This window comes from Gracilinanus agilis, chromosome 2 (assembly GCF_016433145.1).
Source record: "Gracilinanus agilis isolate LMUSP501 chromosome 2, AgileGrace, whole genome shotgun sequence".
NCBI classification, from domain to species: domain Eukaryota; kingdom Metazoa; phylum Chordata; class Mammalia; order Didelphimorphia; family Didelphidae; genus Gracilinanus; species Gracilinanus agilis.
In genome coordinates, this window is record NC_058131.1 from 551,920,051 (window position 1) to 551,944,827 (window position 24,777).

Sequence of the window (24,777 nt, forward strand, 5' to 3'; positions counted from 1 at the left end):
GTCACTGTCTTTCTTTCCTTTTCTTTTTAAATCCTTACCTTCTGTCTTAGAATCAATACTAATTATTGGTTCCAAGGCAGAAGAGAGGTAAGGGCTAGGCAACTGGGGTTAAGTAGCTTGCCCAGGGTCACACACCTAGGAAGTGTCTGAGGTCAGATTTGAACCCAGGATCTCTTGTCGTTGGGCCTGGTTCTCTATCCTCTGAGCTGCCTAGCTGACTCCAGACCCCTTTCTAAAGGTGCTTAAGGTCTAATCTCATTCCTCTGTAGTAAAGGTTAGCAGGTTTTGGGAGCTGGACTTCATAGGGCTGGTTGTTCTTTGGTGGGGTCAATTGTTATTTAGTTGATTATATTTTATTAGTTTCCTTTTTAATAATACATCAAGACAGCATGCTGTCAGCAAGACTTCATATGGACATATGGTTCTTTTACACAAATTCTATGAGTCTCATGAACTTGGGCTCTATTGTTTTGGCAATAGTGAATCTTGGCAGATTGTACCCAATGACTCACACTTTTATCACAGTCTTTCTTTGAAAATGGAAATGCAAACTTATAAAGCATCCAGAATTAAAATACACATTGGTCATATTAGGGAAGTTTTAGTTGAAAGACAAGCATGCAAAATTATTGTCTATCAGAATGAGAATTGGGTCCATTCAATAACTACTCTGCATTAAGAAAAAGGTTGTTGCTTGTCCTTCATTTCCAAAGAGGACCAATGACATCAAGAGGTGGTCCTGACTCCTATTGAATTGGTTTTAAGTGAGGCAGAGTTGGATAAAGTGGACAGTCTCACTCTCTCTTCCAGTTATTGAAGTCTAGTGGTAAGACAAAACTCAGGATGACAGTGGATTGCTTAGGGCAGTGAATGACCTTGGCATCTCTGATGTCTGACCAAGCTCTAAGCACTCAACAATGCCTGCTTTAACCACCTTCGTGGCCATTGGAACAAATGGTTCTCATCTGAGATCATTCTGCTGGGGGAAGTCTTCATGTGCTTGGGATAGACCTCTCCTTAACTCACCAATGGTTTTGGGGTCTATCAGTGACCCCCACTCTGGTTTAGCCTTTTTTTTGAGATGGTTTGGCTAGTGGGGGTGGCTGCTATGTATTCTATGGCTTCCTGAAGCTACAGGTGAGAGTTGAGGGACAGATGGACACCAAAGGTGGAAAGCCACCCTGAGAAGGGCTAGGCAAGCCCTCACTCCAGAAGTGTTAGTCCTCTCTGAACAAAACACATACACCATGGTCAGGTTTAAGACGCATAGAGAGAAAAGAAATGATCAGGGATAAGATTTATCAGAGGGGAAAGACAAATTTACAGAATTCTAGGAACAGAAGTAGAAGCTGTAACTTGCAGCAAAAACACTTCCAGGAAGATAGGACAGAGAAATAAATATACTTTTCTTTGACAAGACAGTTTCCTGATAGAGGATATGAAAGACTCCCTCTACCACCAGAAATGGGAAGTACTGAGCTAAAAGTGAGTGAGAGGTTGAACAAGGATAAAGGCAAGATGGTGGAAGAGTTTCTCTTCTTTACCTGTCTATCTTTTACCTGATCCATAAATGAGTGACTTACAGTGAGCAGCAGTCAATAGTCTGGTTTAGGGGGGCAGCTGGGTGGCTCAGTGGATTGAGAGCCAGGCCCAGAGAGAAGAGATCCTAGGTTCAAATTTGGCCTCAGACACTTCCCAGCTGCGTGACCCTGGGCAAGTCACTTGACCCCCATTGCCTAGCCCTTACCACTCTTCTGCCTTGGAGCCAATTGACTCCAAGACAGAAGGTAAGGGTTTAAAATTTTTTTTTTAAAAAATAGTCTAGTTTAGGAACCGAGCAGCCAAGATTGGAACTCCACTTTGCACCAGATTCTGAGTTCTGGGTCCTTCGTTAATGAGATCTTGAATTCCAAGTTTCTGAGTCCATTTATAAAGATTGACCCAACTGGAAGTGCAAGTTGAACTTTTAATGGAAACTGTGTTGTATTTATATTCTCTTGTTGGCTCACAGAAAGATGTAAATATGAAGAAACAAAACAAACTTTGTGTCCTCTTCAGAACTCTCAGATTTGGAGCAGCTTATACACTGTCTAGTACAGACATGTCTAGACTGGTTATGTAGATGCTTTATTAGGCTTGGTTCTGTTTATTTATGTAATAAGGAACTTCTGGGACAAGATGGAGGATACCTTGAGTGATAGGAATGTCGGTTGAAGACCTCGGAATGTGCCCAGGGTGGCGTGAGCCAGGGCCAGAAGACAGTTGGAACCGCCCTATAAATACCCAGGGGCAACAGCACTCTGGGTCTCATTTGGAGAATTTCTTGGGAGGAGGGTGGGTTGGAGGGAGGATAGGCTCAGACCTGCAATCCAGAATCTATATCTGGTTGTCACAAGAAATCAATTACCTGCCAATTAATAGAGCTGAGAGAAACATCATCACAACCAACCAGAAGAATATCACTCACCTTCCCTATCCTTTGGCTTGTGCCACAGCTGGGCTAAGCCAGGGACTGTGAGAGGGAGAAGAGAGCTCCAGCCTATTACCAAACCTATCATCCAATTGATTTCAATTCACCTGTTTATTTAGATCTAGCTTAATATTCCCAGACCCATTATCCTTCCTTGTTCCTAACCCCTTGTTAAGTAAGAAATAAATGCTGTTAATAAGTTCAAACCAAAGATTGGAGTACCTTTCCTAATTAGTGAACCATCTAAAGCTATTAGGAAGGGGAATTTGTTTCATGCAGTCAGAATCTTAGTGTTATCCAATTAGTATTAATGCAATTATTATCAATTATTATATATAATATTATATATAATTATTAATACAATTAATATCCAATTAGTATTACTACAAGCCCATATCAACAACAAACCCAACCCCAAGCCAAGAGCTAGAGAAGTTGGCAGCACATGCACAACCTCTCATTGGTTACTTGCTTGGGCAACTGTTAAAAGAGACAACATGGCAGACTCAGTCCAGTAGAGTCTGTCAGGCTGGGAGAGACACAGGCCCTTCCCTTAGCAATACCACAAGCTCAGTGTTTCTCCAGTACCTTTTTTTTAACATTTACCTGTTATCTACGACAGCTCAGTCAATAGTCAACAAGCTTATTAAGTGCCAGGGCACTGTGCTAAGTGCTGGAGATGCAAAGGAAGGCAAAAGACAATCTCTAACCCTGAGGAGCCCACAGTTTAATGGCAAAGAAATATAGACAGATAAATCATAGATAGAATCAATATGAAATAATCAACAGAGGGAAGGTACCAGAATTAAGAGGGATTGAGAAGGGTTTCCTGTACAAGGTGGGGCTTTGGTTGGGAATTGAAGGAATCCAGGGAAATTAGGCAGAATTGAGGAGGGAAGAGTCTACCATGCAGGGGGATGGCCAGAGAAAACACCTAGAGCTGAGGGATGGAGTATCTTATTCAGGGTACAGCAAGGAGACCAGTATCACTTGTTCTGATGTACACGTAGCAGGGCAGCTAGGTAACACAGCACATAGAGCACCAGGCTTGGAGTTGGGAGGACCTGGGTTCAAATTTGACTTCAGACACTTTTTAGCTGTGTGACTCTGTGCAATTCATTTAACCCCAAATGCTTAGCCCTTCTGCCTTGGAACCAATACTTAGTATCTATTCTAAAATAAGGTAAGGTTAAAAAAACAAACAAAAAGGAATCCAGAGAACTAGATTCTAGTGCTGGCAGACTGACATTTCTTATGCTGAGTCCAGCCAAATTAGACAAGTTACTCTTCTGTGCCTATGAATTCCTATCCATCCTTTAGAGTCACTAGTCACAAGTTCCAACAAAAATTCCTTGAGGCCTTTGTTCGTTCTTATATAGTTATTTGGATATATATCTTGTATTCTAATCAGATCTTGAATGCTGGAAAGACAAGGACCATTTATTTATACTTCATTCTTGCCCCAGTGTCCAAGACAATGCTCGGCTCTTAATAGATGTTTAGTAATGTTTAGTAATAAATATCTAGTTGTTTCTGGACTTGAACTGATTATTCAAGTTAGTCATTACTTTGATGGTTTGGACACTTTGGATCTGTGGTTCCAAACTCTCACAGGTTGGTTGCCATGGTGTCTTAATGGGTCAATTCATGATTGGACAGAAAGATGGATTGTTTCCATGGTAACAGAACAATAGTCTGTTGAGAAGCATGTTTGACCTTGTAAATGGACTATTTTTACTTCTCTCTTCTCTCTCTCTTTCTCTCTCTCCGTCTCTTGTCTCTCTGCCTCTCTCTCCCCCTTCCTCTCCCTCTCTCTTCACCCCTTCTCTCCCTCTCCCTTTCCCCACCTCTCTCTTTATATCTCTGTCTCTGTCTCTGTCTCTGTCTCTGTCTCTGTCTCTTTCTCCTTCTCCTCCTCCTCCTTCTCCATCCCTCCCTCATTGGTTTTCTTCTTTGGAGACAGGAGAGTTTTCTTCACAGGGCGATTGCTCTCCTTTACTGGTTTTACAGAGCCTGGATTCCCCCTGAGTGATTCAGTTTTTGGTTTCGATTCTTCAGAGACTACAGTGTTTCGTGATTTGCAGCTTATACAACAATACCAATAGAACATTGGTATTTTAAAGGGCTTTTGTTTCAAGGAGAAGTTTGGGGCCATTAAATGAGCTCAGTAACTTTCCATAAGCATTATAGCCTGCTTTCCTCTGCCTGTTTAATTCTAGACCCAAATGGTTGTATTTACAGTATTTGTCCAAGATCTATACATCTATACATATACATATACATATATATATACACACATGATGGGTACATTTTATATGTTGTTTATCTAAGTGTATTTCATAGTCTAGGAAATAGATATTCCTCATCAACCTGATTTTTCCTGTTTGAATGGTAAGGCCAAACCATTTGAACAGTTAAGCTTATCCAATTGTTCTGATGCTTCATATAATCAGCACAACAGCATCTGTAAACAGAACTCTATGGAGAACTAACCATCTATATTGCAAGAATCCTTTTTTTTTTTCTTTAGACCCTTATGTTCTGTCTTAAAATCAATACTAAGTATTGGTTCCAAGGCAGAAGAGAGACAAGGGCTAGGCAATCAGAGATAAGTGATTTGCCCAAGATCACACAGCTAGGAAGCGTCTCAGGCCACGCTTGAACCCAGGACCTTTCATCTCCAGGCCTGGTTCTCTATCCTCCGAGCCACCTACCTGCCCTATAGTGCAGGGATTCTTAGTGTGGGGTCCATATATTTCAGGAAGTTCACAACTCAGAGCTGGAGAAGGGGGAGATTGTTTCTTTTCTGATCCCCTCAACATCCTATATCTTGATTCATGGCAGTGGCTTGGGAGAGGGCTGGCTTCAATTCTTCCTAGTCTCCTATGCATTTGGCTAATATCTAATAAACATCCTGGGCTAAGAAAAAAAAATTGGCTTTATTTTCACTAAACTTGAACTGAAATTTAGCATTTCTTTCAATTACTTAATAACATTACTCTGAGGAGGGGCAATAGGCTTCACCTAAAAGTAGCCAGAGCCCAGATCTTGCATTCCTTTGCAGGAGGTGAAGGGCCAGACCCAGCCATCTCGCCTGTCCTTTATTCAAGGGAGTAAAGGTGACCCCCAGGACCACTTCTGCTACAAGCTAGTTTCAGAACGAGACCAAATAAAATAAAGCGCCAAAGGGGTCACCTCTAAAACTGATCTCCCCATGTACACACGTACACACAAAGGGAGACAGGAGGGCACTCTCGTCCGGCTGAAGGAACGCCAGAAGGAGGGAGGTCCTCGACCCTCTTGTCCATGCAGAAAGGCAGGTTGAGATTCAGGAAGAGTTTGTGTACAAGTGTTAAGTCCTCTTACAGGGCAAATAACAGGCAATAACAGTTTGTTGGAAGGAAACTTTTAAAATGGTGTTTTGTTCTGCTAAATTAAAGTTTCTTTATAGTCGACAAACAATAAGCATGATTGGGAGCCTATAATCTTACATATTTCAGTCAATTGTATTGTTGAAAAAAAAATCTTTGTTAGGGCTTCACTCTAATTAATCAGGCGGGCTTAGGAAAAATGTAGTAAAAGGATTTTATTATTACTTACAAGAATAAACATTGCAGGGACCTAGCCTTGAACTCAGAGCCATGCTTAGCCTTTTAAAGGCAAGCTTTTGTGCAAGAGAAGCCAATTCTGACAGGTCAAACATAGGAAAAGGAAAAGGCTAGTGCTGATAGATACCAAATTCATAATCTAGATAGGATACTGATTTCTTTTTTTTTTTAAACCCTTAACTTCTGTGTATTGGCTTATAGGTGGAAGAGTGGCAAGGGTGGGCAATGGGGGTCAAGTGACTTGTCCAGGGTCACACAGCTGGGAAGTGTCTGAGGCCATATTTGAACCTAGGACCTCCCATCTCTAGGCCTGGCTCTCAATCCACTGAGCTACCCAGCTGCCCCCAGGATACTGATTTCTAAGAGGGATCAAAGCACGTGTGGTCATTGTCTTTAGTCTGGCATGGAGGGCAGCTTCCTTATGAGAGTCCCCTCTCCTGTGACCAACCTATGATACAAGAGGGTTGCCATAGACTTCTCTAAAGGAAATGGAAATCATGGCTACACTTGGATTTACATGGTGGTAATGGACAAATTCTTCAATAGTATGATGGCAAAGATGTGGACTATCACGTCTGAAACCTGCCTGTTCCCTCCTAACACTCTCATCAGGGATATTCAGAGTATGGGTGTGTAATACTCTTCAAAACACTTTTACACAACTGGGAAAGTACACATATAGCTTGGTAGTTGGGGATTTCTCAGTTGACTTTTTTGGTCTCAGTAATAAAGTTTAAAAAAAAATTTAAATGTACTTATTTGTTACATTAAAATACCCAAGTAATTCCCTTCCTCCCTGACCCCATTAGGGAAGGCATTATTTGACAAAAAGATATATGTATATGTACATATATATAAAACTATGTCTTGATTATTTCTGTTTATCAGTTCTTTCTCTGGATGTGGACATAACACATCATTCTTCCAATAATATTTATTCGTTATTTGACATTTTATTTATGTATTTTTACCAATTACATGTTATAACAAATTTCTGCACAAGTTTTCCTAAATTTTACGATCAAACTTATCTCCCTCCTCCCTTTTTTTCTTCCGCTGGTGCTGGCAGGTGATTTGATCTGGGTTATACATGTATTATCCTGCAAAATATATTTCCATATTGTTCATTTTACAAAAACTCACTTACAAAGTGAGTAATCTTATAAAACCAAAACCCCAAAACGTAAACCCAAACAACTGAAAAATTGTATGCTTTCATCTGCGTTCTGACTCCAACAGTTCTTCCTCTGGAGGTGGATAGCATTCCAATAATATTTCTCATGGTATATATAATGTTCTCTTGGTTCTGCTCATTTCATTCTTCCTAACTTTATGTTAGTCTTTCCATGATCTTTTCAAATTAACCTGTTCATCATTTCTTATAGTGTATTAATTAACATTCCACCACAATCTTGTGCCATAACTTGTTTGGCCATTCTCTAATTAATGGGCATCCCTTCAATTTCCAGTTATTTGTCACCACAAAGAGAGCTCCTATAAATATTTTAGAGAATATAGGCCCTTTTCTTTTTACCTTGATCTTAATGTATTGCTGAATCAAAAGGTAAACCCACTTTTATAACTCTTTGGGCATAATTAGAGATTGTTCTCCCAAAATGGTTGGATTGGTTCATAGTTCTACCAACAATGTATTAGTGTCCTGGTTTTTCCACATCCCCTCCAACATTTATCATTTTGCCTTTTTATTATTTTAGCAATTCTGGGATATCATCTCAAACCTAATCAAATTAAAAAGATTTTTAAAGGGGCAGCTAGGTGGCTCAGTGGATAGAAAGCCGGACCTGGAGACAGGAGGTCCCGGTTCAAATCTGGTCTCATACACTTCTTAGCTGGGCAAGTCACTTAACCTCCATTGCCTAGTCTTTTCCACTCTTCTGCCTTGGAACCAATAGTTAGTATTGATTCTGAGGCAGAAGGTAAGGGTTAAAAAATATTGCCACAATAAGTATTTTCATTTAGATAGGTTTCTTTCTTGTCAATAATTTCTTTGGGATATGAAATCAATACCGGGATCACTGGATCAAAGGGCATGAATGGTTTTGTAACTTTTCTTTCACAATTCCAAATTGTGTTCGAAAATGGTTGTACCATTTGAAAACTCTCCCATAAAGCAGCCCTTTAGTGTATTTGTTTTTCAGCATCTCTGTCAATAATGAATTTTCCTAGCTTTACCAAATTGATGGACATGAAGCGACATCTGGGAGTCGTTTTAATCTGAATTTCTTCGAGTGTTTAGGTCCTCCCACCGCTCCCCCAACACTGTGTCTATTTTGCATGTGTCCTGTATTTACCTGTGAACATGTTGTATTCTGCCAGGGGAATGTAGGCTCCTGGATTTCCTCAATGCCTACCTGGCATTATGCCTGGCACATAGTAGCTTTTTAAAAATTGATTGTCCATATGTATATATGCTTAAAATTTTGGGTTTACCAATAGCTGTCAGATTTCAGTTGTGTGCTCTCTTTGAAAAAAACGTTGATTGCATTTCAAGGTGAATTCTTTTGTACGTGTTGCCATAGGCAGCACCTGCTCTCCCTTTAGAGCTGGTTTCTAGCACATAACTCATGCCATTGAGTTGTTTTGGTGGTTGGTGTTGTTTTGGTTTAGTTGACATATGCAAGGGACGAGGAGAGTTCATTTTATGTTCCACTTACCCAGAACAACCAAAATCCCAGAGCCAGTTTTTGAAAGTTGTTCTAAATCTACTGAGATGACCAAAGTCACATTGAGTACGTTCTGGTTCTTGTTTTTTATTCTAGATAGATTGAATTAGCTGGATGATTTACAAGTGTCGTTGAGAAACCAGACCCATCCCATTAACTGAATGAAATGAATGGCACTTACCTGCAGGTGTCTCAAGGAGTTAATCTAGAAAGAGATGTCAGATTTCTGCTAAATTTCTGAGTCACATGGGGATGAAATAGTTTAGTAGAATCAGTGATAAGAGGACTTCGACTCACATTTTTTTAAAGGCACAAGACATTTTAATGAATTCCAAAATAAAATTACAATCCCTGGTCTTCAAACATTCTTCAGTCTTCTAGTAAAGGTCCAGGGCTATGTTGCTTTTGAAAATTTCCAGCTTTCATGTGCATTAATATTACAAATCAAGAATTTAGAGTAGAGATAGATTAACAACATTTATTTTCTTTACATTCATTTCATTGCTAGTGAGTATCATGGGATGGGAAATTCTCTTCAGGGCCTAATCTTTTGAACAATCAAAACATATAAGACACATAGAGGCCAGAGAAATTTTCAGTAGAGACAGGATTCTGCCTCCATCATTGATTTCCATTTTGTTTTCCACATGTTTCCTTGATTTTTGGCTTCCTCCTTGCCTTGTTTTACTTTTCCCCTTATTGCTCCAGGGTAAGCCAGAACATTTCTTTTCTCTTCTCTCTGATGTGGCTTGGCAAGGAAGTGTTTCCTCCTGGCTAGGAGCTTCACACCTTCCCTGTTCACTGCCCTTCTTTTTTGTGGGTCTAGCAAACACCTCAAAGACTGGCAAAAATTTTACATTCTTGAAAGGGGCTTCTGAAGTGATTGTAATGGCTTGTTTGCTGAACTCTATCTCTTTGTCAGATGCCACTTCTTGGCACGCCGAGCCAATAGAGTTGTGGATTATTGCTTTTTGAACCTGGATCAGTGAGAATTTCAGCTGATCAACCCCTACCTCTTCCCCCTCTGTCTTTGTCTCTCTGTCTATCTGTCTCTCTCTCTCTCTTCCCCTCCTGCTTTCTCTGTCTCTCTGCCTCTGTCGCTCTCTGTCTTTCTCACTCACTTGCTCACTGCAGTGGGGGGCAACTGCTCACCATATCTTGTTAGTAAAGAAGTAAAAGGCTAGAATTTCAGGGGACCGAGGAGACAAGTAGTTAGAATGAAGGAAACAAAGCTGAAGTTGTTATCTTATGAGGGAAACAGGAGAGATTCACACTGGACCTGAAATATTAGATGCTGAATTGATTCAGTGCCCTGAACATGCATCTTTCCTTTAAGTAGAAGCATCTTGAAAACTAAATTTTTAACATGATTAGGAATTCAAAATTTTGTCTTGTGAATGGTTGTATTATGAATGATGAATAAAATAGTGGTTGAATTCCACAAAAGATACAGGAAAACAAATATTTTATACTGAGGCATTAGACTAGTGGATTGAATGTTGGACTTAGAGTCAAGGAGGTCTGGGTTCAAATCTTTCTTCAGATACTTACTAGTTCTGTGTCCCTGGGGAAGTCACTTAATCTTCCTCAAGTTTCTTTATTCGTAAAAGGAATTGGAAGAGGCTGCTAGGTGGTCAGGAAGACTGGAGTTTAAATCCAGCCCTAGACACTTCAGTAGTTGTGTGACCTTGTACAGATCATTTAACCTCTATCTGCCTAAGGAGGTAGCTAGATGACTCAGTGGACAGAGTATTTTTAGACTTGGAGTCAGGAAGACCTGAGTTCAAATCCAGCCTCATATACTTTCTAGCTGTGTCACCCTGGGTAAGTCACTTAGCTTCTGATTGCCTGGATCCACTGGAGAAAGAAATGGCAAACCATTCTAGTATCCTTGTGAAGAAAAGCCTATGGAAAGCTATGGTCCATTTGGTCACAAGGAATTGGACATGATTGAATGACTGAATGATGACAAAAAAGGAGCTGGACTCAATTATTCTTTAAGGTCCCTTCTAGCTCTAAATATGGACTCATATGGAACAAAAGTATTTCTGTATAGTTAGATATATTATGGAGAACATAGTAATAATGAGATCAACGAACCTGTTGTTGCCAACTGGAACCAGTTTTGCTTATCCTTGGATTTTAGGTTACTTATCTATTAACCAAAAGGCATTGGATTATATGATCTGTAAGGCCTCTACCACCTCTAAAATCATGATTCTTGGGCCACAAGTGTACCTTCCCCAAAACTCTGGCTAGTGATTTCATACACTGTTATCATTATTAGTCAGGCCACTAATCAACAAGCATTTACTAATACCCACTACATACTAGGTACTGTGCTAAACATTGAGGATACAAAGATAAAAATGGAACAGTTCATTAAAAAAATCCCTTACCTTCTGCCTTAGAATTGATTCTGAGTATCAGTTCCAAAGCAGAAGAGCAATAAGGGGTAGGTAATTGAGGTTAAGTGTCTTGCCCAGGGTCACACAGCTAAGAAGAGTCTGAGGTCAGATTTGAACCCAGGACTTCCTGCCTCTAGGTCTGGCTCTCTATTCACTGAGCTACCTGGCTGCCCCTTAAAAGCATTTTAAATTTTATTAGGAGTGAGATGATATCTCAGAGTTGCTAAAATGATAAAAGGGCAAAATGACAAATGTTGGAGGCGATGTAGAAAAATAGGAACATTAATTCACTGTTGGTGGAACTGTAAACCAATCCAACCATTTTGGAGAACAATTTGGAATTATGTCCAAAGAGTTATATTACCACGTATACCTTTTGATCAAGCAACACCACTAGTAGGTTTATTTCCTAAGGTGATTGAGGTAAAGAGGAAAAGAACCTCTACGTTCTAAAATGTTTGTGGTGGCTCTCTTTGTGGTAGCAAAGAACTGGAAATTGAAAGGATGCCCATCAATTGGATAATAGCTAAACAAATTGTAGCTTATGATTGTGATGGAATATTGTTGCACCATAAGAAATGATGAACAAATTAATTTGAAAAAAACAACAACTATTGAGTGCCTGCTAAAAGTAGGGCAATGGTTACAAAGAAATAGGGTACCAAGACTCCTGTCTTCAAGGGGAGGGAGAAAAGGAATATATAGGCAAATATAAATAATACAAGGTGGCTATTGGAAAAAATGAATGTTCACACTAAGCTACTGCAAAAGATTTCAGAGGCTGCAGCAGTCATGGAACTTTTTGCATTCACGGAGAGGAAGATGCTAAGTTAAATAAGTTTTAGGTGTCTCTATGGTACAATTCATAGTGCCTAGGGCTACTAGTGATGAGAGAATGGTGCAAAGAGCACTAGTTTTAGAGTTCAAAACCTACTTCTGAGCCTTATTGCCTGTATGATTTTGGACAAATCACATATAACCTTCTGAGTTTCCTCATCTGTAAAATGCAGGGTCTGGGTGGGAAGATCTTTCCAACTTTACACTCTTGATCTCACCTGCTTTTATAGATGATTGTTGATCATTTGTGTTTCATTTTTTGATAAATGGGAACATAGAACTCCACGTGGGTTAGAGGTTACTGAGAAGTCATTTATTCTGCCTTTAGCAGCACAACAAACTCTAAAACACCAGTTTCCCTTCATGTTTAACAAAAGGTCAGATGCCATTGTCACTAGGGGTTGAACAGGGTATGTTGAAAGCGGACCTTACTGATTCTGGCCAAGCATATGTTTTAGCTCAGGGCTCGGGCTTTTTAGAGAAGATGAAACCTGTTCTGATCATTGTATGACTCAGTGCTGAGGGGGACTTGGCACTTTTGAGGATGACAAAGTAATCCTTCATGGGCTTCTGAGTCTGATGAGTCAATGACTCAGTGGACCTTAAAAAACTGAAGGACACTGACTCTGACTGACTTTTCTCTTCTGGTCTGTTTTTCTAGCTGTGAATCTTGTCAGGATTGTTTCAAATGATTCTTGTAAGAGGCAGAAAGAAGGGAAGCTCACTTTCTTTCTCATCCCATCTGCCATGAGTGCATGGAACGTAAAGCTCATGTTCTTTCTGTCTAAGTGAGCATGCCTCTGGGTTTTTTTTTTGCATTTTTCTGCATTTTTTCCCTTCTGATCTTATATGAGTGAGTATTGATCCCAAGGTAGATATGTACAGGCTTGAAAAGTCATAGCTTGTGGGTTTTTTAGCTGGAGTTTATTGGGGGAGGAGTCACTAGGAATTACTCTAGCACTTTTGAAGACGGTGACCCTTGGAAGGAAAGCAATCACAACTATGGGCCTGAGATGAATTGTAAAATGATGAACCGGCAGTCTTACAATCTGCAGGATCATGTTTCAATGACCAGAGCTGGACCAGTTGTATTTGGGAGAATGGATGCCAGGCTGTAAAATACAGCGTCCCTTTCCTCCTTCTTCTGCTCCATTAGGGCAGATGCTGATTTCAAAGTTTATTCCATGATGTAAAGTTTTTGTTTTCTAATTTATTCCTAATTTTGATTTTCTTTTGCTGGTCATAAAAACTCAATTCCCTTAACTTCTGTTGATGTATGTGTTGTCTTATTTGGAAACAGAAGGACTGCGTGAGGGAGGAAGTGTTTAAATATTAGTAGGAAGAGTCTCAGATTTGAGTTCTGGTCCAAAAAGTGCCAGACTTTCTCCTGGCTGAGGGCTGATCCAAACTGACAGACAGAATTCCACGATTTTGATACATTAGTCATTTTCTGGATAAACTTTCCAAGAGGCGGAATTAAAATGAAAGCCTTGATTTTCTAGGCTAAAAATGAGCCAGACCATCATTTTGTTATCTGGGAAGGTTGGGCTGTTGGGATACAATCTTCCTCAATTCTTCCACCATTTCCCCACATATGCATAGAGGAAACTCGCTGAAGGGTAGAGTCCAGGTTACTGACTAGGGAGTAGGAACTGCTTGATGGGAAGGAAAAGATATGACTTGAGAAAATGAAATCATTTTTTATTGATCCTATTTACAACTAATTGTTTTATCCTGTAATTGCCCAAGGCATGATTCTTTGCCTCTGAATGTAGTTCAGAAATTCAGTTGACCTGTAATAATTATTTTATATATTTATATAAATAAGTTAAGAAATCCAGTCCTCCTACTAATCACTGTTCTATTCTTGCCTCAAGGATAGCTGCTCTCCTTGAGGGATGCAGATGGACACCAGGGAATTGGGTTCACCATCCCTAACCTTGCAGGTAGACTCAAACAATGAACATTTCTTAGCTACCCCTCTGAGTTTGTTAAAAGGAAACTTGTTATTCCTCATGACTTCAGCTCCTGAAAAACTCTGTGACATCTGTTTGTTATCTTTGAAGGCCTACAAGCTGACCTGGTATAGTTCCACAAGATATATTGCCTATTCTTGCCCAATTAGAGAGGGGCTTATCTCTCTTCTAGAAGCCAGGGAGTTTGCTGTCCTTTGTCTACTATCAATGGTCTCATTGTATAAAGCTGGGTCTCATAAATCAATCAAACATTCCTATGAGATAGAGAAAGGTGGGTGCTGGCCCCACAGAAGCGTCAGACCACTTTTCTTAATACAGTCAATCATGTTGCCCTCACCCCCATGATGTTGCCAACTCTATACCAACTGCATTACTTTCCTCACCTACTCTGTTCTGTTCTTTGTTCTGTGCTTATAAAAAGGAGCTCCTCCTCTTCCTTTAGGTCTTTTGGCCTCATTGAGGTAGGCATTTGACCCACTTTATTAACAGGGTTGAACCCTGAAAATAAACTGATAAGCTTGGAATTCTGTGCCTTAGTTTACCTTTATAAGATACTACCAAGATAGGCTGGACCTGGCCAGCCATGCCCACATTGCAAAGGTGAAAGCCAGAGGTAGGAGAGTTTTTCCCCTTTTGGATACACTTTCTACCAGCCAGGTGCATTTGGCTGTGCAAATATATTAAATACAATGAAAAGGGGTGACCTGTATTAAATTGCACAATATTTGACTGTTCTCTTCACAACCCTGTAATCCAAAGACCCTGGTGATATTGCAGAGATGATCCACCAATGAACAGGAGAGACAGGGCTATTAAGCTAGTTTTCCTAAGTGGTTGTGTAGGTTGACAACGGCCTCCCTCCTGTGAAACTAGGGCTCCCTAAGGTACCTTCCATCATTTAATGTGAGTTTACATTAGTTACCCATTTGTGATCAGGTCTCGGACTAAAGTCATTGCAACGAGTGAACTGAGGGCAAGATGACAAAATATAAAGTTAAGTTTGCTCTTCTCTCCAGGCTGGATTTTAGTCTGTCTAGTGATAGATTCTTTCTTTCTTTTAAAAAAATCCTTACTTTCTGTCTTTGAATCAATATTAACGTATTATTTCCAAGGCAGAAGAGCTATAAAGGCTAGGCATTTGGGGGCAAGTGACTTGACCAGGGTGACACAGCTAGGAAATGTCTGAGGTTTCAAGTTGAATTTAGGATCTCTGGTCTCCAGGCCTGGATCTCAATCCACTGAAACTAGCTGCTCCGTGATCTATTATTTCTCATAGCTTCCCTTTCATTTAGAAAGAAGACGTAATCGTATCTGATGAAGATATCTTGGGAACCAGAATATCCTCCTTTTCAAGAGAAGGGAGTTTTTAGGCAGAAGTGCCAATGAGCTATTTAGCTTCAGGGGAAGGTGGCAACAGTTTGCTCAAGAGCAGTAAACCTACGTGACAGAGAACCTAGTGGTAATTTGGAGTTTCCATTTGTGGGGCTGCTGGTTTTACAATGGCCAGTTTTGATCTACTTGCCCCTACTCTGAAGAGATAATGACTTCCTTGCTTTTTCTCATTATTCTCCCAACTCTCCTCACAACAGACCCCAGGACTGTGGCCAGTGCTGTCTGTCGGTGACTAATATCTCAACTGGGAACAAAAGCTAGCAATAGAGGATGGTAGTACAAAACATTCTGAGAACAAGTAATATATTGATAGAAAAACTGATTAGAGCTTATTTACTTAAGCTTGAATTGCACAAGCATTTCTGGTGTTCTTTCTGAAAGCAGCAAGGTTTCTCCTCCTAAGGGACTTTCGTGGGTACCTAGGAACTCTTCCTAGTCTATCTACCCACACCCCATGGCAGTGATATCAAGAGTCTGGGGTCCCAACAACAAAAGAGCAGGCTTAGGTTTTTGAAGTCTTGAATCCACATCCATTGCTGGAGGCCTTCCTGGGGAAGGGTAGGCAACTACCTGCTGGGGATGTCTTGGAGGAGATTCCATACAGGTGGAAGGAGGCTTTGTGCCATGCCCACACGATGAAATATGGAGGCATCCATGGGGGAGACCCTGTTTCTGGGACACTATACTGAATTTCCCTAGCATGAGTGTGGGAGAAACATCTTACCGTTGGTTGCTAACCTGAACTGGCCGTGCCTCTTTTGGACAGTCCAGAGGGGTCAGGGTCTTGCTCCCTCGCAGCAAGGGCGCCTGAGCTGTGTGTGTGGAAGGGCCACCCCACCCCTCTCTTTTAGGCACAGTGGCTCCAAAAATTAGAGTTAGGGTTTTGTTTGCTCTTTTTAGTTCTAGGCACAGGAAGTGGAATCCCTATACTCTGGAGCTTGAGCCACGGCAATCCAAGAGTTAGGATTCCAGGCTGGACATTGCTGCCAGCCCATCCGGAAAGCTTTGAAAAGACAGAGTACCGGGATGCAAGCCTAGGGACACTTTGGTCTTGGAATTTGCTGGTTACACTATATGGGAACTGAATTGTCATGAACGGAATCCCCCTTCCACAGCCAGAAACAGAGATGGAGTAATTATGTTCTCCCTGATATGGGGTAGGGAAGTATATATTTTTTTCTTTCTGTTGTTGTTGATGTTCAGGTCATTTTCAGTCCTGTTCAACTCTTTGTGAAGAGTTTTTAGGGTTTTCTTTTATTGCAGGATTTTTCCATTTCCTTCTCTAGCTCAATTTACAGATGAAGAAACTTCGGGAAACAGGGATAAGTGACTTGCCCAGGGTCACATAGCTAGAAATTATTTGAGGCCAGATTTGAACTCATGAAGATGAGTCTTCCTAACCCCAAGTCCCACACTATCTATCCACTGTACCACCCAGTTACCCAAATATTCTTTTGTAAAATCTGATCTGATTATTAAATGGTTAAATTGAAATGGGGTACATGGGACCACTACAACTGGGGGAACACAACCAGTCTCTGTCCAAACACTGTAAGGGTACAGAAGAACCCTGGGAGAGGGGTAAAATGGAATACAGCTGGCCTTTAGGCAGTGGGGGCCAGGGTAATCACTGTTACATAGGTTTGGTTGAAAGGGCCCTCTATTGTCATTCTGCACTTAAGTATATTTACAGTTCATAGGAATGAATAGGCTATTGCAAATATTTCTCAAGAAACCCTGTTCCTATCCCCACCCAATGATAAGACAATTACAAATTTCCATACCTGTGGGAGAAGAAGTAACACAGTCCAAAATTCTGCTTTTAGGAATCATGTCCATGGCTGTGTTAATGATGAGTTGGGGAGGTTACTATGGTTACAATCACTATGATGGGCTCCCACATGAGAAGGGTGAATCAGCAGAGGACAAAAAGGTTGAGCTCTCATTGCATTCCTACCACTCTTTTTAAGAAAAAAAAATTCTTTTCCTCTCCAGATTAGATGTTGGTACAATTTTTCAATAATGGGTTTCCAATATTTTGCAATCCATGTTCTCTCCCTCTCTCCTTTCCCAAGATGGCAGGTAGTATGATATAGATTGCACGTGTATTATCATATAATACATATTTCCATTTGTCATGTTGTAAAAGAAGACACATGTCCCTTACACCAGAGAAAAATTCGTGGAGGAAATAAAGTGAAGAATGGCATGCTTAATCTGCATTCAGACTCCATCAGTTCTTTCTACAGCAGTGGAGAGCCTTTTTTGTCACGTCCCTTGGAGCTGTCCTGGATCGTTGTGATAATGGTTAAGTCATTCACAGTTTATCATCATACTTTGTTGCTATTACTGTGTATAATGTTCTCTGGAATCCCACCACTCTTGAGGAGGAGGGGTAGATGAGATTCGAATAATACTGTTGTAGGGGGCTTGCGTTGAACCCCCAGGGCTTGGAAGGGTACCTTTTGCAAGGATGCAAGACTGAAACTTAGCTTAAAAATAAAAAGAGAAATTTATTTATATATTTATTTAATTTAATGTTTATATAAAAAATAAATTTATTAATTTAGAAGATAATGTTGAATCTGGCCAGGAGGACGGTATAGATGAAAAACCACCTCCTAGGATGGGGTACAGCATAGATGGAAAGCTGTTCCCCAGATGACATCAATTCTGGGGGTCTTTATACTCTTTACAACAGTGAAGACGTGACGCTGTGCCACTGTGAAGACCTGACTCTAGAGGTATACACTGAGGTACAGGGAGGGGAAAGTTTGCCTGAAGACATAGGGGGTAACCTTCATAGTTTAGAGGACAGATGGATATGTGAGATACAACTTGATATCAAGGAGGTGTATCTCTGTGTCCATCTCAAATATAAAGGACAATCCAAGGAGGATAATTCTCAGGGTCTTATAGGAGTTATCAGATGTTTTGGGTTAGGAGTCACAAAGAAGGGAACAAAGGCATTTCCCTGCTTGCAGTTTGCCTGAAACACTTCTATAATTTGGGGGTGCAATGCCCATGCCAATACGATTAAAGATATTTTTCATGAATCCAGGTGAGACCACGAGGTGATGCAGTGGTTTGAACCCTGGACCTAGAGTCAAGTAGATCTGAGTTCAAATGGTCTTAGTCACTACCTGTGTGACTGACCCTGGGCAAGTCACTTAATCTATGTCTGTCTCAGTTTTCTTAACTATAAAATGGAGATAATAATAGCACCTACCTCCCACGTTGTTGTGATGATCAAATGAGACATTTCAAATGCCCTTAGCTCAGTGGTTGGCATATAGTAAGCATTAATAAATGCTGCCTCACAGGATGTTTTGGTGAAATTCCAGAAGAATGCTATTTGTTATTAATATCTAGAGTAGGAGTTCTTCTCCATGCATGTATACTTTTTTTGATAACTATATTTCAATAGAATTGGTTCCCTTTGTAATTCTTTGTATTTTACTTCATGAATTTAAAAACATTATTCTGAGAAGGGTTCAATAGGTTTCAACAGACTGCCAAAGGGATCCATAATACAAAAAAGGATTAGAAGCCCTCATCTAGATTCTCAACAATCATGGCCAACAGAGACAAGGAAATGTAGTTTGTTCCTAGGGACTATGTAGTGAAAAACATCTTGTACTTAAAACAATTAGTATGATGACTTGTTATAAATATGAAAATTATAAAACGTTTTATCAGTAAATGAATGCGTGTTATATTTTTATGGTATGTTTAAAATTTGTATGATATAAAATTGTAATACATTCTTATTTCTTATTTAAATAATACAAAAAGGTGGATGCATTTATGTGAGAGTTGAGCTCAATGATTCATAGTTAATGAGGCAGCTAGGTGGCTCAGTGGATAGAGTGCCAGGTCTATGAATAATAGGTCCTAGGTTCAAATTTGACTTCAGATACTTCCTAGCTCTGTGACCCTGGGCAAGTCACTTAACCACGATTGCTTAACCCTTATGGTTCTTCTGCTTTGGAACTGATGCTTATTATTGACTCTAAGACAGAAGGTAAGGGTTATAAAAATAAAGATATATAGTGATTTTGGTAGTTGCTTTGTGCCCTTCCAGTGAAGTGCACAGCAATATCTTGAAAATTCTGGATTAAGGTGAGAACCCAAGATTTCTATGGTTTGGGTCGGGGGCAGTCAAAGAAACAAGGAGGTAATTTAACAGTTTTCTCATTGAAGGTGTTCAGATATGATGGATCGTGGGGATATTAAATATGTATTCAAAAGCTGATTCCAATGAGCAAGGTGTTTGATTTGTACTGAATCCTTCTATCAGGGAAAATTGACTTGGTGTTGAAAATATTAGGCCAAATAATTAAGCTTCCTAGCAGTCTGGAAGCTGGCAGGCAGGATGAAAAAATCTTTGGAATCTCAAAAGGCTTACCTTTACCATCTGAATAAGCAGGAAGGGTTTCTGACCAGGGTTTTGGGAAGAAAGAGGTTTAACAAAGGTCTGGAGGGACTTTCAAGTAGCTTCTTCCTAGTCACCTAGCTGAACAATTGTTTTACTACCCATTTCATTATCATTATTTTTGTAATTGGACTTGTAATCTTATGTAAAAACTTTGTTTGGGTGCTTCCTCTCTCTGTCTGTCTCTGTCTGTCTCTGTCTGTCTCTCTGTCTGTCTCTGTCTGTCTCTCTGTCTGTCTCTGTCTGTCTCTGTCTGTCTCTCTGTCTGTCTCTCTCTGTCTCTCTGTCTCTGTCTCTGTCTCTGTCTCTGTCTCTGTCTCTATCTCTCTCTCTCCCTCCCTCCCTTCCTCTCCATCCCCTACCTTAGTCCCTTTCCCCATTTCTTTTCCCAGTCCTTGGCTTCCCTTCTAGGTCATTAGAACCCATGTGAATCTTTGAAGGGGTTGGTCCTCTTCACTCCTCAAATAGAGTTGAAATGAGGAATAATAATAGTGTCTCTGTTACCCAAACCAACCTGTGACTAGACTTTGGTTATTTTAGGAGAAGAAATGATAAATTTTATACTTCAGTGGTTTGTTTCTCTTAATTTCCCAGTAAAATTTTTTCTTGAACTTGTCTCAAACTTAAAAGAAAAAGGGAGTTGTCTACACTCATATCAGGGCAAAGAATGAGAATGAGAGAGAGAGAGAGAGAGAGATAGAGAGAGAGAGAGAGAGAGAGAGAGAGAGAGACCAATACATTTAACAAGTAACTCTCAAAATAAAAAGTGCCCACAACCCATGTTTAAGTTTAATCTTCATTATAAATATTTTCTCCATCACTTTCTTAAGGCTAGATAACAAAACTATAAATCAAGCCCTGATTTTTAGACTGTGGATTTTCAAGATACGTATGATCATACTGAAAATTTAACAAGATATATGATCACACTGAAAATTAACAATCAGCTCTCCCAAGAAGCTTGTACTGAAACAACTAATTTTTCTCAACTCTACCAATGCTATATCTCAAAACTCACCTACTGCTTCAATCCCTGTATTTCCTTAGTTCGTTAAAAAAAAGTCTACATTGTTGATGCTCTAAGACAAAGACATGGTTAAAGAGTCATTGATGCCCTGATGGAGGGAGCCCTGGGAGAAGATACAGTCTGTTCTAAGACACAGTGTTCTGGGAGGTTCCCAAAGAATTTAGAAACAATTGCTGATAAAGTGCACTGGAGTTGAGTAGGGAGAGATAGGTGAACCTAGTTGGGGAGGGGAAGGAGGAGTGACCACTAAAGGAGAGAGGGTGACCTTTGGTGGTGCATTTTGGGTAGAGAGTGGCAGAAGCTCTCTCATCTTTCAATTCCAGTTCCAGAGGATTCCAGCTCTATCCCCAGTTGTGCTTGAGGAGTAAGGCTCACCTCTGACAATCAATATTTTGAACAGTTCTGTTGGTTTTAAGGCCATGAGTTCTGTCCACAATGTTTTTATATCTGTGTCTTCTTTTCTATTCCCACTTCTAATGTGGTAGTTTATGGATGGGGTCCCCATTATTTTTTCTGGCTACTAAGAAATTCTTCTAGTTGTTCTTTCTGGCTCCAAACATTCCCATTCCAATCCACTTTATGCACTGCTGCCAGATGAATCTTTTTTAATAATTTAAATTAAAAAATTTCCATATTATTCATTTTTGTAAATAAATAATCTTATAAAACCCAAACCCCCAAACTTATACCAAATAAACAAATGATAAATCACATGTCTTCATCTGCAATTTTACTCCAACGGTTCTTTCTCTGGAAGTGGAGAACGTTCTTTGTCATAAGTCCCTCAGGTGCCAGATTAATCTTAAAACAGAAGGGCAGGTTACTTGAGTCATGGTATAGAATATCAATATTGCTTCTGACATACATATTAGCTCTGTGTGTTCAGTCATTTCAGTTGTATCTGACTCTTTATGATACTTCCTAGCTGTGTGTCCCTGAGTAAATCACATAACCTAGACTGCTTAGTCCTTGTTACTCCTCTGTCTTAGAACTGATACTAAGACAGAAGGTAAAGATTTAAGAAAAAAAAGAAAATAAAATAAAATCTACTTACCTTGCTATTAGTGGAGGTAGTGCGACTTTCTAATTTTTTGTCTTATTCTAGGAATTAGAACTCTTGGCATGTAGGAATCAGGAAGGCCCACGTTCAAATCCAGCCTCTGATAGTTCTTTGCTAGGTGATCAGGCATAAGCCACTTGACCTTTCTGAGCCTCTGGCAATTTTCTGAGAATATAAGAATATAAGAGTTGCAATCTGCATTGGTAGAGAGAATGATCTATTTGAATGCACTTTTGGAAAAATGCATGTTTTCATTCTCAGAAACCCAGTGTCTCCTCTATTTAGAACTTAATCCTTTATTTTGAAATTTGTGCTATTTTCCTTTTTTGATACTGAAAATTTTACTTTGTTTTTATCAAAAGCACTGAATTTAGGAAGTTATTCTGTAGCATAGGGGATGAAACATGGACAGAAATAAGTATTTTAAATTGATTAAGGACATAGGAGAGGTATATCAGAGGGTTTTAATGAAGGGAATATAGGTGGTTTGAAGGATTTAAATAATTGGTAAGAATTGAGTCTGATCCTGCCTCAGGGGGAACGGCTGCAAATATCCAAAGGCAGCTTCTGGCAGTATGATGAGATGGTGGAGGGGTGGACATTAGTACCCTGGCCTGGCTAGCACATAGGTGTATGATACTTATAAATCATGTTCTTGTTCCTGATGTTTAATAATCACACACGTAAATCAGCTGTGCAAATATAGGCCAGCTTGCTAGCGTTCCACCATTGTTTTACCAGTGTTAGAAACTTTTGGGGGCATTTTGAAACTGCCTGTAGAGCTAAGTCAGTGCTAATGTCATTGATGATATGTCTCATTTCTAGTCCACAAAAGAAGAAATAGGATAAAGGTCTGGTGTTTCTGAAGGTCACTTTATCAGTGATGAATCTTTGGGATGAATGCCCAATACAGAAAGAGTTTGTCAGGCCACATGGTTGAGATGTAGATGATGGGAAATGAGTCAGGGATGAGAATGAGGAAATCTTTTAAGATCATAATGTAAAAGCTATCATGAGAGATTTCAAAGTTTTTTTCTTCCAAAATGAGCTTAGACTGAAGGATGGTAGCTGCATCCTGCTATTATCTAACTGGGCTGGGTTTGATGGAAATGAGCAGCTTTCAGACTTTTGAGTCTCTTTTTTTTTTTCTGCTCTGTTTCATAAGATGACCCTGGTTGTGATTATAGAGCTATATCATATAGATTATATCAGATTATACCAGCTGAAATGAGCTGGAGAATAAGATGAATGACAGATAGAGAGGTGGAGATAAAATAAGAATGGATATGGATGCTGAAGGTCTGAAGCCAACCAGTCCCACCCTGTGCTAGAAGGGCTATTGGGATGGAGGAAAGATCTTGTTCTTATTGACCCCACCACTGGAGGATATTGGCCAGACATACAGAAAAAGAAAGATATCTAGGATATGTGGGTCTTTGTGGTAGATGGATTGCTGGAGAGATGAAAAGAAGCAGCAAATACTTTAGGGTTTTTTGGAAGCTCAGATGGTATCTGGAAAACGATAGTATTTGGATGTGTAAGAATCCTTAGATTGCTAGTTCAAATGTGGCTCTAAGGAGGGATTTTCAACTTTTAGAGACAGCATAGTATATTGAACACTGTCACATAATTATAAGGCTGTGGTTAATTGAGAGTTATCATTTCAAGGGTATTTATTTGTTCCCCCCATCATTTATTTATTTATTTATAGAATATTTTTCCATGGTTACATGATTTATGTTCTCTCCCTCCCTTCTTCCCTACTCCCTCCCGGAGATGACAAGTAATTTCACTGATTTATTTGTGTCTTATTACTCAAAACCAATTTCCTTATTATTCATATTTGTAATAGAGTAATCTTTTAAAAACTACAACCTCAAATCACATACCCATATAACCAAATGCTAAATCATATGTTTTTCTTCTACATTTCTGCTCCCAGAGTTCTTTCCCTCGATGTGGATAGCATTCTCTTTCATAAGTTCCACAGGATTGTTCTTGATCATTGCTATTAGTGGCAGAGTTTATTACATTTGATCATTCCACAGTGTTTCACTTTCTGTGCATAATGTTCTCCTGGTTCTGCTTATTTCACTCTGCATCAGTTCATAGAGGTCTTTCTAGTTGATATAGAAAACAAGCATTTCATCATTCCTTATAGCACAATAGTTTTCCATCACCATCATATACCACAATTTGTTCAGCCATTCCCCAATTGAGGGACACCCCTCATTTTTCAATTTTTTTTCCACCACAAAAAGAGCAGCTATATTTTTACACAAACTTTTTTTTTATCTCTTTGAGGTTCAAATCCAATAGTGGTATATAGCTGGATCAAAGGGAGTGCAATCTTTTCAAGGTTATTTATTTGGACTGTACGTGAGTTTCCAGGATCCTGAAAGGAATGGGAAGTAGTGGAATTACTACAACTCAAGAGAGAGAACTGGGGGAACTCTCTATTGTGGAATAGCCAGGCAATTGAATGGGAAAAATAGTATGACATACTAAAGGATCTTTTGTGTGCTGACCAGGTATGGCCAAGCACATGACTTATAAAAAGATGAAAATATATTGTTTCACCTTAATCATGTTGGCCAGGGGAATCTTCCAAAAAAAATGTGATACTGTTGCCTCTGAGGATGAAGCTATTCTAGCAGATGATGACTTCAGAAAATAAGAGCAGTCATTTAACAGGGAAGCAATGATGAATGGCTTCTTTGAAGGTAGAGAAAAATGGCAAGAATAAAAGTAGAATAGAGCAGCACTTTTAATGAAGCAACACTGGTTTTTAAGAGATGGAGACTGAGAGGAGCTCCATCACAACACTAAATACGTGATTTGCCTGGGGAGTATTCCATTGGAATCTGTAGAAGACTGTGC

The 24,777-nt window shown here is 39.7% G+C and overlaps 1 pseudogene; it reads left to right on the plus strand.

Moving 5' to 3' along the window:
- LOC123234114 overlaps positions 1-24,777 on the plus strand; it is a 125,661-nt pseudogene that overhangs the window by 19,075 nt on the left and 81,809 nt on the right.